Genomic DNA, 13152 nt, shown 5'->3' on the forward strand with positions numbered 1-13152 from the left:
GGTTAAATGGATCCTCTCCCTTTCCGGGATTGATACGACCATTTTCACGGCACATTCGGTTCGCAGTGCGGCGGCTACTTCTATGACAACATCGGGAGCACGTTTAGAGGACGTGTTGAGTTTGGCAGACTGGTCCAGGACTTCCACATTTCGTGAGTTCTATTTTAGACCAACAACACACGCTTTTGACTCGGTAATGGCTCAGCTTTAAACTAGCAATACGAGGCCTCCGTGTCTTGTAATAAAATTTCAAGATTTTCCTAAAATATGACGGAAAGTCATGATTTTATTAAAGACACGGAGGCGAGTATTGCCCTCCCTGGACCCGCCCTAATGTATACCATGGGTGAGTATGTACCGACTGTTTACCATGGGTGAGTATCTAACGACTGTTTACTCTATGATCAAAATGTCGAGTTATTTGATTTTCCTCTAAACAGGTTGTTCTCTGCTTGATTCACTGGATCATGGTTTTAGGATGTTTGTTTTTTCTTTTCCCTCCTAGGTTGAGAGGCTAAAGATTCCATCACTCGAGTTATGCAGTTGCTGATGAGTCGGATGTCCGTTTGTTGTTCGCGGTCCAAGCCGACAAGTTTTCAAGAGATATTGTCGTTGTCCGGTTTTACAACGTCGATAGTTACGGTTTTGATCAGCGCTGGTTGGGGCGCAAAGAAAGAGGAGGTTCCCAGGCAGACAAGGACTGATATACTGGGATAAGGGGAGGAGTTTGTTACCATGGTTTCCATTTGTTGTACCATTTTTTCTTTGCTGCTATGGTAGATTCAGTAAAGAAAGGTTAAGCAATACTCGCCTCCGTGTCTTTAATAAAATCATGACTTTCCGTCATATTTTAGGAAAATCTTGAAATTCTCCGCTCATATGTAGTCAATTAATAAAGAAGAGCTTGTATCCAGATTCAGCCCTGAACCCAGAGAACCCCTTTAAGCATAGTATGTAGACCATGGCTTGGTTTGGATCCAGTCACAAAAATGCTTTTTGAGTCAATTATGTCATAATGTCGCTCCCTGGGGATTGGTGCAGTGAAAAGAAGGTATAGGGAATTAAGCTAGAAGTAGAAGAATAAAAAGTTTATCTTTACTAAGTGCAAAATAGGAGTTGAAGTACATCCAGCAGTGGTTTGCACACAGTGAACATTATCTCCCAGATGATGAGGTATGGTGGCTGGCAAAGTAGCTAACAGTGATGCCTCTGGTATGTTATCTTGCTGATATCTCTTTCCTGAACTTCTGCCTAACATCTGGAATCTGGCACTTGTGGCTGTAGGTATCTATTGGGTGATACAGCCTTTTATGAGTTGGTCTGACCTGGATCTGATCTACGTGATGAGTGTCTGAGCTGTAGTCACTCATCTTCAGCAGGGTCTGTATAGCTATGGTTGCTGGTCATATCTGACTTGCAGATATCTATAGTTTTTGTCTTTGAAGTCTCTCTGGAGTAGTGGTCTCACAGATGACCTAGTTCTCTGGTCCTTAAGGAGCTATAGGATATTCTTCCTTATGTCTCATAGTCCCAGTTAACACTCCCCTCTCCTGGCAGGAAGTAGAACCAGCCCATATCTAATGCCACACAGTCCATTGAAATTAAAGTGGTTTTTCCAAGATTTTCCTATTAATGTCCTATCTCAAGGATAAGCTGTTAGTACCTGATTGGTGAAGTTATGACTCGTGGCACCCTGGCTGATCACCTGTTTGAAGAGATCGCAGTGCTCCAGTGAGTGCTGTGGCCTCTTCCCATGCCACTGATATCATGCTCATTGGTGACATGGCCTAAGTGCAGCTCAGCCCCATTCACTGCAATACCAAGCACAGCCTCATTCACGGTGGTTACTGGATAACCACAGCCTCTTCAAACCGCTAATCAGGAGGGTGCCAGGAGTCTGACCCTCGCCAATCTGCTATTGATGACCTATTCTAAGGAATGGTCACCAATATTAAAAACCCAGAAAACTCCTTTAAGAAGCACCATGTAATGCATAATTTCCCCTGTGGGGGCACTGAAGTTGCTATCAGGTCCCTCTTGCAGATTACATTTGGGAACCCCTAAGATCATCTTATTTATGGCAGACCTTCCTATCAAAATGGGTGCTGCATTACTAAGTGCATCTGAGATATTCAGGAGATACTCAGGAGGTAATCTGGAGGTGGATACAATCTAAAAAAGTAAGATTTGTTTGTTCAAAATCTTTCCCCTCTTTAAAATGGCAGACCTGGTTCTGCGCAGGAATTGTTGTGCTATTATTTCAGGTTCCACTCTTCGGAGGTTTGGATGCTGTCTGATCTGTAGACAGCTCTCTATAATGCAGGAGGAAATCGCATTTTTGAAATCTGAGATTTGTAAATGAACTGTTAAACAAACTCAGGCTGAGAACGTTGCAATGCCACTGTCACAGAGGCCCCCTAGAAATGGAAGATGGGTTACTACAGGTTCTGGTAGACTGAGAGTTGTTGATAGAAGACATGTCCCACTGTCTGTGGCTCTCCATAATTCATTTGCAGCACTTTCAGAGCGCAAGAGCAACATGGAGGATGGCTCAGGCACAGTGGGTGAGAAACAATCATCTCCCATGCCTAAAGTATGCAAGACTGCAGCCAAAGACAAAAAGGATAAGGTGAGGACTGATAGTAAGCAGCTGTTGGTGGGCGATTCTATCATAAGAGGTGTGAAGTTTGAGGAAAATGGTGTTGTGAGATGTCTCCCTGGTGCTACCACTAGCAGGGATAGATGACGTATCCTTAATATTGTTCGGCAAGCAAAGCAGGAAAGGGAGGTGGATGTTATTGTCCATCTTGGGACAAATGATCTGGCTTGCAATGAGGTTTCAAAGGTGAAGGAAGCTTTTCACACACTTGGAAATGATATACGGGAGGTTGCATCAACTGTTTCATTCTCTGCAGTTTTGCCTGTGCATAACCTTCAGCATGACAGGAAGATGCGCAGTTCAAAGTATTTAATAAGGAGCATTTAAGTCTATAATGGCATCTGAGAATATAGATTTAGTGGCTGTTACTGAGACATGGTTCAATGGGAGTAATGACTGGGATATAACAATACCAGGGTTCTTTCTATATAGGAAAGACAGAGAAGGCAAGTAAGGGGGAGGGGTGGCCCTGTATGTGAAAGATAGCATAAAATCTAATTTAATACAAGTTAGCGAGACCAATTTAGAGACAGTTTGGGTTACCTTGCAGCTTGATAATCATAAGGTAACTTGTGTAGGTGTGATATATAGACCACCTAGCTAAGTCAAAGAATTAGATGATCTACTAGTTGAGGAAATATCTAAAATGACATTGAAAGGGTAAGTTATAATTATGGGAGACTTTAATCTTCCTGATGTAAACTGGAAAACCAAAATAGCTAGTTCTGCCAGGAGTACAGATATTCTAAATTCCCTACTGTGATTATCTCTACAGCAAGTAGTTGAGGAGCCAACCCGGAAGGAGGCCATTTTAGATTTAGTATTCACAAATGGGAATTTGGTATCTGATATTACTGTAGGGGAAAGCTTGGGATCTAGTGATCACCAGTCAGTGTGGTTTACTAAGTACAGTGACTGAGTCACACCACACAAAAACAAAAGGTTTAGATTTTAGAAAAACTGACTTTTCTAAAATTAGATTAGTGGTATACGAGTCCTTATCAGATTGGAACAGTTTCAATGGAGTCCAGGAGAAATGGGACTACTTAAAAGTGGCACTATTGAAGGCAACAGATAATTGCATTAGGCTTGTCAGTAAAAACAAAAAAAGGAAGAGATCACTGTGGTACTCAGCAGAAGTGGCCAAAATCATAAAAAAAAAAGACAGCATTTAGTAATTATAAAAAAAAAAAAAAGAACGAGGATGACAGGGAAATTTATAAGATTAGGCAGAGAGAGACCAAGCAAGTTATAAGAGCTTATAAAGCACAGGCAGAAGAGAAATTAGCTCAGTCAGTGAAAAAAGGCGAGAAGGCATTCTTCAGATACATAAAAGAAAAAAGGAAACTAAAACAAGGAATTACCAAATTAAAAACAAAAGAAGGAAGGCATATGGAAGAAGATAAAGAACTAGCTGACTGCCTCAATGAATACTTCTGTTCAGTTTTTACAAAGGAAAATGAAGGAAAAGGACCTCAGTTAGGAAGACTAATGAATCTTTTGATGCATGTGTCTTTACAGAGGAGGAGGTTCTAAGTCAGCTGTCTAAAATTAATACAAATAAGTCACAGGGGCCTGATGGGATACACCCAAAGCTATTAAAAGAGCTCAGCGGCGAACTAGCAAAAACATTAACAGATTAACTTAACCAATCACTGGTAACAGGAGTCATCCCAGAAGATTGAAAATTAGCAAATGTTGTGCCCATTCACAAGAAAGGTAGTAGGGAGGAATCGGGCAACTATAGGCCAGTAATCCTGACATCAATAGTGGGGAAATTAATGGAAACAATACTTAAGGAGAGGATTGTGGAACATCTAAAATCCCATGGATTGAAAGATGAAAAACAGCATGGGTTTACTTCAGGGAGATCATGTCAAACTAATCTTATAGATTTTTTTGATTGGGTGACTAAAATTATAGATGGCGGAGGTGCAGTAGACATCGCTTATCTAGACTTTAGTAAGGCATTTGATACTGTCCCACATACAGTAGAAGGCTTATCAATAAATTGCAGTCTTTGTGCTTGGACTCCCATATTGTTGAATGGATTAGGCAGTGGCTGAGGGACAGACAACAGAGGGTTGTAGTCAATGGAGTATATTCAGACCAAGGTCTTGTTACCAGTGGGGTACCTCAGGGATCTGTTCTGGGACCCATATTGTTTAATATCTTTATCAGCGAAATTGCAGAAGGCCTCGATGGTAAGGTGTGTCTTTTTGCTGATGACACAAAGATTTGTAACAGGGTTGATGTTCCTGGAGGGATACACCAAATGGAAAAGGATTTAGGAAAACTAGAGGAATGGTCAAAAATCTGCCAACTAAAATATATTGTTGATAAGTGCAAGATAATGCACCTGGGGCGTAAAAACCCAAGAGCAGAATATAAAATCAGTGATACAGTCCTAACCTCAGTATCTGAGGAAAGGGATTTAGGGATCATTATTTCAGAAGACAATGTCATAGAGAAGCAGGAAATGCTAGCAGAATGCTTGGGTGTATAGGGAGAGGCATTACCAGTAGAAGAGGGAGGTGCTCATGCCGCTCTACAGAGCACTAGTGAGACCTCATCTGGAGTATTGTGCGCAGTACTGGAGACCATATCTCCAGAAGGATATTGATACTTTGGAGAGAGTTCAGAGAAGAGCTACTAAACTGGTACATGGATTGCACGATAAAACTTACCAGGAAAGATTAAAGGACCTTAACATGTATAGCTTGGAAGAAAGACGAGACAGAGGGGATATGATAGAAACTGCTAAATACATAAAGGGAATCAACAAGGTAAAAGAGGAGAGAAGATTTAAAAGAAGAAAAACTGCTACATTAGGACATAGTTTTAAATTAGAGGGGCAAAGGGTTAAAAGTAATATCACGAAGTATTACTTTACTGAGAGAGAAGTGGATGCATGTAATAGCCTTCCTGAAGAAGTGGTAGCTGCAAATACAGTGAAGGGGTTTAAGCATGCATGGGATAGGCATAAGGCCATCCTTCATATAAGATAGGGCCAGGGGCTATCCATAGTATTCAGTATATTGGGCAGACTAGATGGGCCAAATGGTTCTTAACTGCCGACACAATCTATGTTTCTATTCAAAGCGGGGTACCCCTTGAATACTCTCAGGTTATACTGAGCTTGACAAGTTGAATATTAGATATACATCGGAAGATTTGCTTGTTTAAAAATGTATTGAGATCCCAAACCTCCAAATAACAGTTTATTTATTTTAATTTTTTTTGCTCGGCTCCAATGAGAAGTCCCAGCCGTCGACCATTGATTGCCGGTTAACCTATTGTATTTACTCTACATTGTGTATTGCATTTTTATGGCAATATTTATTATGCCGATATTTTCTGGCAGATAAATAAAACACTGGCTTTTAGGCAGCTATAAAGTAAAATATTATCCTTTCATCTCTGCATCCTTACAGAATTCACATCTGCGATAGAACAGAGTAATATAAATAAAGAAAGCAAACTTAGTCTGGGAGAGACTTGAATGCAATCCCGAAGGATGAAATGTCACTACAAAAGCAAAGCATCTCTTTGATTTTTAGAGAATAGAAGCTAAATCATTGGAAAGGGTAATGTTATCAGCCCATTGTGTGAATGAAAACTGACACGCCAAAGACAACCGTTTTCCTTCTTTTCAGCTTCTTTTGAATATTTCCATTATTCTTCCACGTTGTTGACAACTTCTTTTTGAAGCATTGAAACTTTTTGCATAAAAGAATAAAAAAAGTTAAGTTTCCCCCCCACCAAATTTTTTGTGCTTGCTCTTGAGGGGTATAAAAGAAAATTTCTAAAGATAATACATATAATCTTCCAGGAGACATGAAAGATAACTAGATAGATAGGTAGATATAAGAGATTACTAGATAGTCTCTCTCCGTGTACCGCCATGTCTGTATTCCCTGAGATGGGTACAGTAAACATGTGTATAATACAACCAAGCTGAATTGTAAATTGTTTTTAACATTTTCTTTTTTTTGTATCTCTTATAGATTTGGCTATCAATCACAATCATGGCTGATATTCTGCATGAAGACAAGAGCACTCCGGTCCCTATCAGCTACCCACATTCTGTTCTATATATTCTATTAAATAACTTTTATGATGGCCATGTCTGAATTTTGCTACATATGTGGCGCTTGGTATATGGCAATTTGTAGGTTTACTTACACATTGAATACTTTTGATATCTGATTAAGGTGTTGTTCCCTTTCATTTGAAGGGTCACGCCAGGTTTTGCTTTATTCATGTAGTGCACATGGGTGGATTCGTTTGGTGCCTCGTAGGGGATGGTGGCGGTTCGACACGGTGACCCGTGTCAACGCCGCTGTTGCCCGATTACAGCGATGACTCCACTGTTGGTCCGGTTGGTCTTAACTGTGAGACACCATCTTTTCCTGTATTGTGCACTACTTAAATGGGTCTGTATATTGACAGTAGGGTTGGTAGGATGCCTGACCCTAAGTTCCCGTGTGAGTGGTGTTCGCAGACCATTGTTGAACTATTGGTTGTTCATGCGATCCTGACCCGCAGTCAGCCGTTCAGATCCTTTATGATTTTGTTTACTTGGTTTCATTTGGATCATGTGACAAGGATCACATGATTCTAGAGTAGGTGGCCTCTATTGCATAGACATGCGCACATGTGAGCACTGCCGGATTAGGCCATCTTAGATGTGGGTTCTATTGAGTTCTCTTGCGCCTGAGATATCGCGAGATTTATTACTCTCACTCGTGCGCATTAACCGAATGTGGACGCCACCGAGACCGCTGTGCTCGGCGCGTGCAATCTATCAGCTGATTGTGTGAGTCTTTTAATACACATTATGTAATGGGCACACCTGTATTTTTTAATAATCAATTATACTTTATCATGTATTGTCACAGTATATTATGCATTTTCTATATGGCACTGTCACTTTATTTCAATTATGTACTTTTCACATGGATATTAAGATTTTCATATGTTGTAAATGCGATTTATTATGAATTTTGTTCACTTTTATAGTTAATTGATTTCTTTGTACTTTGAATTGATACACCTATATACATTGTGGTTGTAACACATGTGCACATAGCTTGAGAAAGACCGCAACGTCGCTGCTACATGACGTCGCTGCTACATGACGTCGCTGCTACATGACACTGGGTGAATAAAACCGCACGTGTTTCTTTGATCTCAATGGTGTGCTGCTGGCTTTTTCCGTCTTCTAGATAGATAGATAGATAGATAGATAGATAGATAGATAGATAGTAGAGTTGAGCGAACCCGAACTGTAAAGTTCGGGTTGGTACCGAACTTTGGGTTTTTCGGCACCCGAACCCAAACATTTAGGTAAAAGCTCGGGTTCAGGTTCGGTGTTCAGTGCTTTCTTGGCGCTTTTTGAAAAGCTGCACAGCAGCCAATCAACAAGCGTCATACTACTTGCCCCAAAAGGCCATCACAGCCATGCCTACTAATGGCATTGCTGTGATTGGCCAACTGCAGCATGTGACCCAGCCTCTATTTAAGCTGGAGTCACGTAGCGCCGCACGTCACTCTGCTCTGATTAGTGTAGGGAGAGGCTGCAGCTGCTGTGAGGGAGAGATCAGGGAGCGATCTTATCAAGATCTGGTTTATGTACTCAGCGATCTACAGCAAATGTGTTTTGTGGGTGCAGTGCACAATTTTTTTCAGCCTGCCCTGAGCCAACTACTGCTGAAAACGAACTTTTTTTTACTTCAGTTTGTCAATATCAATACATAATCGGCAGCCATTTTATGCAACGATAGGGCACCAGCACAGGATATCTGCATGTCTGCAAGTCCAGAAATACAGCTTTTTGCTTGCTGGGGTGAAAAAAAACATCTGTTTCATATAGTGCACATCTAGTATTAGACATGCATAAGTGAGTGTCACATTTAGGCCAGAAATACACCTTTTTGCTTACTGGGGTGAAAAACCCATCTGTTTCATATACTGCACATCTGGGATTAGACGTGCATAAGTGACTGTCACATTTAGGCCAGAAATACTGCTTTTTGCTTACTGGGGTAAAAAACCCCTCTGATATACTGCACATCTGGGATTAGACGTGCATAAGTGACTGTGAAATTTAGGCCACAAATACCGCTGTCATATAGAGTTAAAAAAAAAAATTTGAGTGCAATACCCTACATCAGGGTTTTTATTGGCGGTTAATTATTTTTAACAGACTTAACCACTTTTTACTTTGCTTTGTGAATGCTAACTATGAGGCAATCATCTAATAAGGGACGTGGTCATGGTCGTGGTGGTGGTGTTGGTGGAGCCTCTGGTGCAGGGAGAGGACGTGGCCGTTCTGCCACAGCTACACGTCCTACTGAACCTACTACCTCAGGTCCCAGTAGCCGCCAAAATCTACAGCGATATTTGGTCGGGCCTAATGCCGTTCCAAGGATGGTAAGGCCTGAGCAAGTACAGGCGATAGTCAATTGGGTGGCCGACAGTGGATACAGCACGTTCACATTATCTCCCACCCAGTCTTCTGCAGAAAGCGCACAGGTGGCGCCTGAAACCCATGCCCATCAGTCTGTCACATCACCCCCGTGCATATCGGGGAATCTGTCTGAGCCTCAAGTCATGCAGCAGTCTCTTATGCTGTTTGAAGACTCTGCTGGCAGGGTTTCCCAAGGGCATCCACCTAGCCCTTCCCCAGGGGTGGAAGACATAGAATGCACTGACGCACAACCACTTATGTTTCCTGATGAGGACATGGGAATACCACCTCAGCACGTCTCTGATGATGACGAAACACAGGTGCCAACTGCTGCGTCTTTCTGCAGTGTGCAGACCGAAAAGGAGGTCAGGGAGGAAGACTGGGTGGAAGACGATGCAGGGGACGATGACGTCCTAGACCCCACATGGAATGAAGGTCGTGCCACTGACTTTCAGAGTTCGGAGGAAGAGGCAGTGGTGAGACGGAGCCAACAGCGTAGCAAAAGCGGGAGCAGGGTGCAAAAGCAGAGCAGCCGTCGCCAAAACAGTTTGTCTGCTACTGGCCACCGTCACCAGGGACCGAGCACACCAAAGGCAGCTTCAAGGAGTTCCCTGGCATGGCACTTCTTCACACAATGTGCTGACGACAAGACCCGAGTAGTTTGCATGCTGTGCCATCAGAGCCTGAAGCGAGGCATTAACGTTCTGAACCTTAGCACAACCTGCATGACCATGCATCTACATGCGAGACACGGGCTGCAGTGGAGTAAGCACCTTCAAAACCAAGAAAGGGCTCAGGCCCCTCATACTCCCTCTTTCTGCTGCTGCCTCAGCCTCTTCCTCCGCCTCTGGAGGAACGTTGGCACCTGCCGCCCAGCAAACAGAGGATGCGCCACCAACAACACCACCTCCGTCACCAAGCATCTCCACCATGTCACACGGAAGCGTTCAGCTCTCCATCTCACAAACCTTTGATAGAAAGCGTAAATTCCCACCTAGCCACCCTCGATCCCTGGCCCTGAATGCCAGCATTTCTAAACTGCTGGCCTTTGAAATGCTGTCATTTAGGCTGGTGGACACAGACAGCTTCAAACAGCTCATGTCGCTTGCTGTCCCACAGTACGTCGTTCCCAGCTGCCACTACTTCTCCAAGAGAGCCGTGCCCTCCCTACACAACCTGCGCAACGCCATCTGTGGCAAGGTCCATCTAACCACAGATACGTGGACCAGTAAGCACGGCCAGGGACGCTATATCTCCCTAACTGCACACTGGGTAAATGTAGTGGCGGCTGGGCCCCAGGCGGAGAGCTGCCAAGGATCGCAGGGCATCATTCTTTGCCTCCTGTTGCCTCCTCTTCCTACTCGGCTTCCTCCTCCTCTTCTACCACCTCCTCATCCGGTCAGCGACAGACCTTCACCACCAACTTCAGCACAGCCAGGGGTAAACGTCAGCAGGCCGTTCTGAAACTCATATGTTTGGGGGCCAGGCAGGAGTTGTGGCGGGGTATAGAACAACAGACCGACGAGTGGTTGCTGCCAGTGAGCCTCAAGCCCGGCCTGGTGGTGTGCGATAATGGGCGAAATCTCGTTGCAGCTCTGGGACTAGCCGGTTTGACGCACATCCCTTGCCTGGCGCATGTGCTGAATTTGGTGGTGCAGAAATTCATTCACAACTACCCCGACATGTCAGAGCTGCTGCATAAAGTGCGGGCCGTCTGTTCGCGCTTCCGGCGTTCACATCCTGCCGCTGCTCGCCTGTCAGCGCTGCAGCGTAACTTCGGCCTTCCCGCTCACCGCCTCATATGCGACGTGCCCACCAGGTGCAACTCCACCTTGCACATGCTGGAGAGACTGTGCGAGCAGCAGCAGGCCATAGTGGAGTTTCAGCTGCAGCACGCACGGGTCAGTCGCACTGCGTAACAGCACCACTTCACCACCAATGACTGGGCCTCCATGCGAGACCTGTGTGCCCTGTTGCGCTGTTTCGAGTACTCCACCAACATGGCCAGTGGCGATGACGCCGTTATCAGCGTTACAATACCACTTCTATGTCTCCTTGAGAAAACACTTAAGGTGATGATGGAAGAGGATGTGGCCCAGGACGAGGAGGAGGAAGAGGGGTCATCACTAACACTTTCAGGCCAGTCTTTTAGAAGTCGCTCAGAAAGAGGATTTTTGCAACAGCAGACGCCAGGTACAAATTTAGCCAGCCAGGACCCACTACTGGAGGATGAGGAGGAGGATGGGGATGAAGCATGTTCACAGCGGGGTGGCATCCAACGCAGTTCGGGCCCATCACTGGTGTGTGACTGGGGGGATACGGAGGACGTAGACGATACGCCTCCCACAGAGAACAGCTTGTCCTTACCTCTGGGCAGCCTGGCACACATGAGCGACTACATGCTGCAGTGCCTGCGCAAGGACAGCAGAGTTGCCCACATTTTAACATGTGCGGACTACTGGGTGGCCACCCTGCTGGATCCCCGGTACAAAGACAATGTGCCGTCCTTAATTCCCTCACTGGAGCGTGATCAGAAGATGCGCGACTACAGGCGCACGCTGGTAGACGCGCTTCTGAGAGCATTCCTGACTGATGCCGGGGGACAAGTGGAAGCACAAGGCGAAGGCAGGGGAGGAGGGGAGGAGGAAGAGGTCGCCAGCGCAGCTGTGTCAGCGCCAGCACCTCAGAAGGCAGGGTTAGCATGGCCGACATGTGGAAAAGCTTTGTGACCTCGCCGCAACAATCGGCCCCAACTGCTGATATGGAGCGTGTTAGCAGGAGGCAGCATTTGAACAACATGGTGGAGCAGTATGTGTGCACACGACTACACGAACTGACTGATGGTTCTGCCCCATTCAACTTCTCGGTCTCCAAATTGTCCACATGGCCAGAGCTTGCCCTGTATGCCTTGGAGGTGCTGGCCTGCCCTGCAGCCAGTGTACTCTCTGAACGTGTATTTAGCACGACAGGAGGTGTCATCACAGACAAGCGCAGCCGCCTGTCCACAGCCAACGTGGACAAGCTCACGTTCATTAAAATGAACCAGGCTTGGATCCCTCAGGACTTGTCTGTACCTTGTGCAGAATAGACAGTTCTAACAGCCTCAACCATCCATCCTTGTACTCAAGTGCACTTATTCCTTTTTTTTATTTTTTTATATGTCCCAATATTTTGTGGGATACCCCTATGTAAAAGTGCAAAATAACACACATCTGTGTTGGCTACCTATTCCTCCTTCGCCGCCGCTTCCACCTAGACCGCCACGTGAGCCTACACGGCCGCATCCACCCATTCACCGCCTCCTCGACCTCTTCCTCCTACATCATTCCTAATTTTTATTTTTTTAAGGTCTTTTATGTTTTTTTTATTCATTTCCCTATCCACATTTGTTTGCAGAGCATTTGCCATGCTCTTAAGCACATTTTGCTGCCTTTTGCAGCCCTCTAGCTCTTTCCATGACATTTTTACAGCCATTTTAGTGCTCAAAAGTTCGGGTCCCCATTGACTTCAATGGGGTTCGGGTTCGGGGTCAAGTTCGGGTCCCGAACCCGAATATTTTTTTCAAGTTCGGCCGAACCTGCCGAACCCGAACATCCAGGTGTCCGCTCAACTCTAATAGATAGTAGTGATGAGCTGGAGCTGCCATATTCGATTTTGCGATATTTCGTGAATATTCGATTGAATATTCGTCTTATATTCGTCGAAATCGAATATTCGTCATTATGCTATTTATCGCTAATAATATGCGATTTAATTAATCGCGTATTGCGATTTTGTGTATTTTACGAATACTCAGAAAGAGACCAAAAAAATTGACAAAAAAAAAAGATTATAGCACTACATTAGTGAAATTGCAGTCTATATGTGTAATTTACGAATATTTGCTATGTTGCTAAATATTCTTGTCTTACAATATGACGAATATTCCAACAAACAAATATATAGGACTATATCACATATATTCGTTTTTTAGAATATTCATTTTTTTCCCCCCAATTACTACAGTTATTGCCCTTCTGCA

Source organism: Bufo bufo, chromosome 3 (genome assembly GCF_905171765.1).
Source record: "Bufo bufo chromosome 3, aBufBuf1.1, whole genome shotgun sequence".
NCBI lineage: Eukaryota > Metazoa > Chordata > Amphibia > Anura > Bufonidae > Bufo > Bufo bufo.